Consider the following 5,051-nt stretch of genomic DNA (forward strand, 5'->3'; position numbering starts at 1 on the left):
CCAGGGCAGTCACTCCGGTGCCCCCTGCATCAACTGCTACTGCCACACCAGCAGGCACACCCCCTACGACTAGCTCACCTGCAACACCGGCGGCCTTACCCCCAGCAGCTGTCGCCTCAACATCCGGGGCTGCGCCACTGTCCACTCAGCGGCCAGCCTCACAATCAGGCCAGCAGGGCAGGCGTGGCAGGTCACGCCAGTGCTCCACAGCAGCTACCAGGCGGGCCAATGCTGATGGACTGGCGTGGCTCAGCATCGAGAGACGGATGCTGCGCATTCACCAGCGCCAGGCTCAGCAGCAGGGAGCTATTCAGCTCCAACTACACAATATTGGCAGCAACATGGCATCTGTTGCTGGCCACATTGAAGGCATGAGGGCCGACCTGGCCGGTGTGGGAGATGGAATGGCCCGCATTGCTGCAGCCGTGGAGGCCAACACCCGTGCCATGTTGAGAGTGCGCAGTGGGCAACGCCGGCACCACCGCCAACTATTGACCCAGCTTGGCACTTACAGCAGGGCAAGCTATGTGTCGGCAAATGCGACATCTCTTTTGGGGCGGCGCAGTCTGACCCAGCAGCACGCTATCATACAGTGCAGCGAGGACATGACAAGGGTGCTGGAGACCCTCATCACGGCCGTCGTGGCTCTTCACCCTCCACCTATTCCATCTGTTGTGGGGGGTGATGATGCGAGTGAGGGGGCGTCCAGCCTGAGCTCACAATCTGCCTCACAGGCCCCACTACCCACCCGCAGCACCAGGACCCCCCCATTGCCTGAAGCCCCGGAGGAGGAAGCCCCTCAGAGGCGTTATGGAGGAACACGCACTAGGCACACCTAGAGAACTGCACCTCACCAATGGCACAGGCTGAGGTCAAGCCTGCCATGCACTCATGCACAGCAGTATGGCGTAATACTGTTTGTTGGACTAATTTGGACAGTACCTTATATTTCATTTTGTGAATTCAACAAGTACTTTTATTTTGCTATTTGGACAGAACCTTATATTTCATTTTGTGAATTTAACAAATACATTTTTTTTCCTACACACATTTGCGTTGTGTCATCATTAAATTTTGCATGCATTGTTGATTTGTGGGGTGATGGAAGTGGTTGTACTAGAAACTGTTCACTGTGATGTGGTTGCGACGTCTGTGCCCTACTGCTGGGTTCTCCCCTTGTGCATGGCGCGCATGTGCAGGTGGCCGGTTGTCCCCCTCAGATTCACTGCCAGAGATGTCAACAGGTATCCGGCGCTTGGTTGCAATGTTATGTAGTATTGCGCAGACAGCCACTATGCGGCAGCACTTTTCAGGACTGTAATACATGGCCCCACCTGTCTTGTGCAGTATGCGGAACCTGCTCTTGAGCAGGCCAAATGTCCTTTCTATGCAATTCCTTGTCCGTATGTGTGCAATATTGTAGCGCCGTTGCTGGGGTGTAGCAGGGTTGAGGTATGGGGTCAGGAGGTATTCACGGAGGGCGTAGCCACTGTCACCTGAATGAGAGGAGCAGATGGTGATTGACTGTGCTGCGCTGTTACATCTTTGCAATGTGACATTTCAATCAAAGTGTACTTACCAAGTAGGTGTCCTTCCCCAAACTCTCCCCTGACCAGTCGTGTGTGGAGTCCGCTGTGCCGGAAAATGAAGGAGTCATGGGTACTCCCTGGGTACCGTGCGACAATGTCAGTGATGTATGTCTTGGCATTGCAGACCATCTGGATGTTGAGGGAGTGGTAGCACTTTCTATTGCGGAACATATACTCCATGCCAGCTGGTGGGCAGATGGCGACGTGGGTACAGTCTATACATCCGAGCACATGTGGAAAATGGGCTACATTGTAGAATTGTAGCTTTGTCATGTCCAATTCCTGTTGGCTGGCGGGGAATTTGATGTGACGGTGTAGCTGGGTGAGCATGGCGTCAACAAAAGTGTGGAGGCAGCGTGACATGGTGGGCTGGGATATTCCCCCAGCAGCCGCTACTACCCCCTGGAAACTTCCGGAGGCCAGGAGGTGCAGGCTACACAATACCTGCACATGTGTAGGCACAGCATTGGTACGGCTTGTTGGGTGCTGCATCAGGGGGTCAAGGTCCTGTATTAGCTGCATTATCATTTCCCCATTCAGCCTGTATTTAGCATATATCTGCTCCCTGGTTTGGCCCAGCAAGGTGACCCGCTGGCGGAATATCCTGTCCTGGATCCTGCGTCTCCTCTGTGCTAATCGCTGTAGCCTGCGACGCCTCACCACCATGTACATTCCTGGCATTGTGGGACTCCTAATGCTGCTGATGATGATGGTCCTTATGTGTGATTGGTCAGGCCAGTACCTGTTGGTGATAGGACAACGGTTTTTTGAAAGTTTTTTTTCCATGGCTTTCATGGTTACCACCTGCTTTGAGTTGTTCTTATTTTGCGCGGTGCAAAATGCGAATTTTGGCTTTTTCGCTAATTGCGATTTTTCTTGAATACCGATAGCGATTATTTTGCGATTTCGCTATTATTATCGTAGAATCCGTGGTGTGTCGCTATTTCGGAATCGCTAATGCTCAGCGGCTGGGATTCTGCGAATATATTAGCGATTTCGCAAATATGTGTTAGCGAATTCGCTATTTTGTTGTTGAATGCCGATAACGGAAATTGCGCCCGCATTTGCGATTTCGCAGCGATTGCGGGCGCAATTTCACTTCATGAATCAGGCTGATAGTGCCATATTTCTGTAAATACGGCGCTGTCCTGCTCCCTCCTTCTCAAGCAGCGCAGTTGGTGACAAACTAATAAATCTGGCACAGAGTGTGGAGTGTTCATTTGAATTCTCCCAGGCTGGGGAGAATGCCACAAATACAATTGGTTACTAGTACATCTTTCTAATTAATGTATCTAGGTGGCGCTATATTCTGGCCCACGGTGAATAATGGCCCTTTCATTTCGAAATATTTTTTTCCTATTATTTGTAGTCTTATATAGCACGACTCTGGCTCGAGAGCACTTAAGCGCTTTAGAAGAGAACCAGACACCTTCCAGGGACGGGGAAGAGTGATTTCCTCAGAATCCCCTGCATTGGGCGGAAGCCGTGATCCAAGCCGGGTCACCAGCTCCAAAATGTGCAGCTTTTGCTGCTGTTCTGCGGGTGAGCCCCATTCAGTGACCCGAAAACACAGCTGTGGGAAGGGGGTGGACTGATCCGGCGGTGCCTGGGCCGGTCAGACCCTCTGACCCCCTGCAGGAGCTTGAGCTGCGCGAAAGGAAGGGGCGACTTGACAACCAGAGCTGCGACCCTGGACCAGGGTTCGAGTCCCGGCTGCGGCTCAACAGCAAATCAAAGACCAGCGGGTAATTAAATATTTATTTAAAACTGCCCACGTGTAGTGGAGGCAGGCTTGTGCTCGTGTAAAGCGTTGTAATACCTAGAAAAGGAAAAATTGCGCAATGAGAGCAACAACAAAAGTAAACCCTGATACACTCTCGAGGGTCACGTGTGACTGATAAGTGTTGTCACGGGGGCTCCAGGAGGGTTTATTTGCATACCCACAATCCTCTTTCACTTATAATCCTTCTGATGCAGTTGAAGTCATTTCCCCACTTATTTTGATCAGAATGTTAATAAAAAAGTATTCACGAGAACATGTTTATAGTTGCAATTTAGTTTTACTGCTCACACTGAGTCTCCCCAGAGTGTGTTTACTCCTGTCTCTGCCATAGTTTCATCACTGTCTTACTCTGGTTTCTCTTCAAACCGAATAAATCTTACGCCTTTTACTAAAAGTTTCCGTGGAGAGGAACATTAAAGAGTTTCACTCAATTTTTGAAGTTCTATCTCTGATAGAACTGCTCAATTCCGTGAAAGAGAGAAATTAGCATATGTAAATAGATATATACATGTTTATATAATAGACAATTGAAAAATGGTTGAGCTCTTTATATCCTATCAGGGTATTTTAAAATGAGCCGGTTAGATCCTTAGACCTTCTCTGCAGGAGCTTGTGCTGTGTGAGAGGCGGAAGAAGGGTCGATTACCAGTTTGAGCTGCAATCCTGGAACGAGGGTTCGAGTCCCGGCTGCGGCTCAACAGCAAATCACGGAAAGACCAGCGGGTAATTAAATATTGATTTAAAACTGCCCACGAGTAGTGGAGGCAAACTAATGCTCGAGTAAAGCGTTGCAATACCGAGAAAAGCAAAATTGCGTAATGAGAGCAACAACAAAAGTAAACCCTCATACACTCTCGAGCGTCACGTGTGACTAAGAAGTGTTGCCACGTGGGCTTAGGGAGGATATATTTGCATACCCACAATCCTCTTTCACTTGTAATCCTTCTTATATAGTTGAAGTAATTTTCCCACTTTATTTGATCAGAACATGAATGAAAAAGTATTCTCTAGAACATGTTTTGAGTTCTCATTTAGTTTTAAGCCCCACACTGAGAGTCCAAGGTGTTGGGTTCACCCCGGTCTCCTCCACCGTCTTTTCTTGGGCATACTCTGGTTTCTCTTCAAACCGAATAAATCTTTCGCCTTTTACTAAAGATTTCCGTGGAGAGGAACATTAAAGAGTTTCACTCAATTTTTGAAAGTTCTATCTCTGATAGAACTGCCCAACTCAGTTAAAGCAAGCTATATCGAATAACGCTTTAGTCTGCGAGCCCCGCCTTTGAAATGTTTCAGTCGCAGAGTCTATTAAAGCTTTCAAGTTTAGAGATCGCGAATGTATAACGTTTCAATGTACCTTTGAGAATCATTTATCTGCGAAATATGTGACACTTAAGAGTGACTTCTTCTAACCATTATAACTATGGATTGAAGTGCAATGTAAGAGCTAAATATCGGAATTTACAATATTTTGAAGAATGAGAAGCTCTATAAGATATCTTAAAACGAATGGAAAACTCCTGAAAAGAAAGCTGTCTAACCTACAATCTCTTTCTAAAATGACCATACTGTAAAACAATTGGGGCAAAGCCTTTCACAGCAATGAAGACACACTGGAAGGAAGTTCACAGCTAGCGGTGAGGCACTTAGCCTTACAAGGCATCAATTGTAGATCAACACTG

General features: G+C 48.0%; 2 non-coding genes across 2 annotated transcripts; both read left to right on the forward strand.

The window, feature by feature from the left end:
• Positions 1-3,716: 3,716 nt before the first annotated feature.
• LOC147746946 (U5 spliceosomal RNA) lies at positions 3,717-3,831 on the forward strand. Its single transcript, XR_015300450.1, has one exon. It is a non-coding gene; the product is annotated as a U5 spliceosomal RNA (small nuclear RNA).
• A 646-nt stretch (positions 3,832-4,477) lies between these two features.
• On the forward strand, positions 4,478-4,593 carry LOC147746947 (U5 spliceosomal RNA). The gene has a single exon (XR_015300398.1). It is a non-coding gene; the product is annotated as a U5 spliceosomal RNA (small nuclear RNA).
• Positions 4,594-5,051: the final 458 nt, after the last annotated feature.

The sequence above is a fragment of the Lissotriton vulgaris genome, chromosome 1_1 (genome assembly GCF_964263255.1).
Source record: "Lissotriton vulgaris chromosome 1_1, aLisVul1.2, whole genome shotgun sequence".
In the NCBI taxonomy this organism is placed as follows: Eukaryota; Metazoa; Chordata; class Amphibia; order Caudata; family Salamandridae; genus Lissotriton; species Lissotriton vulgaris.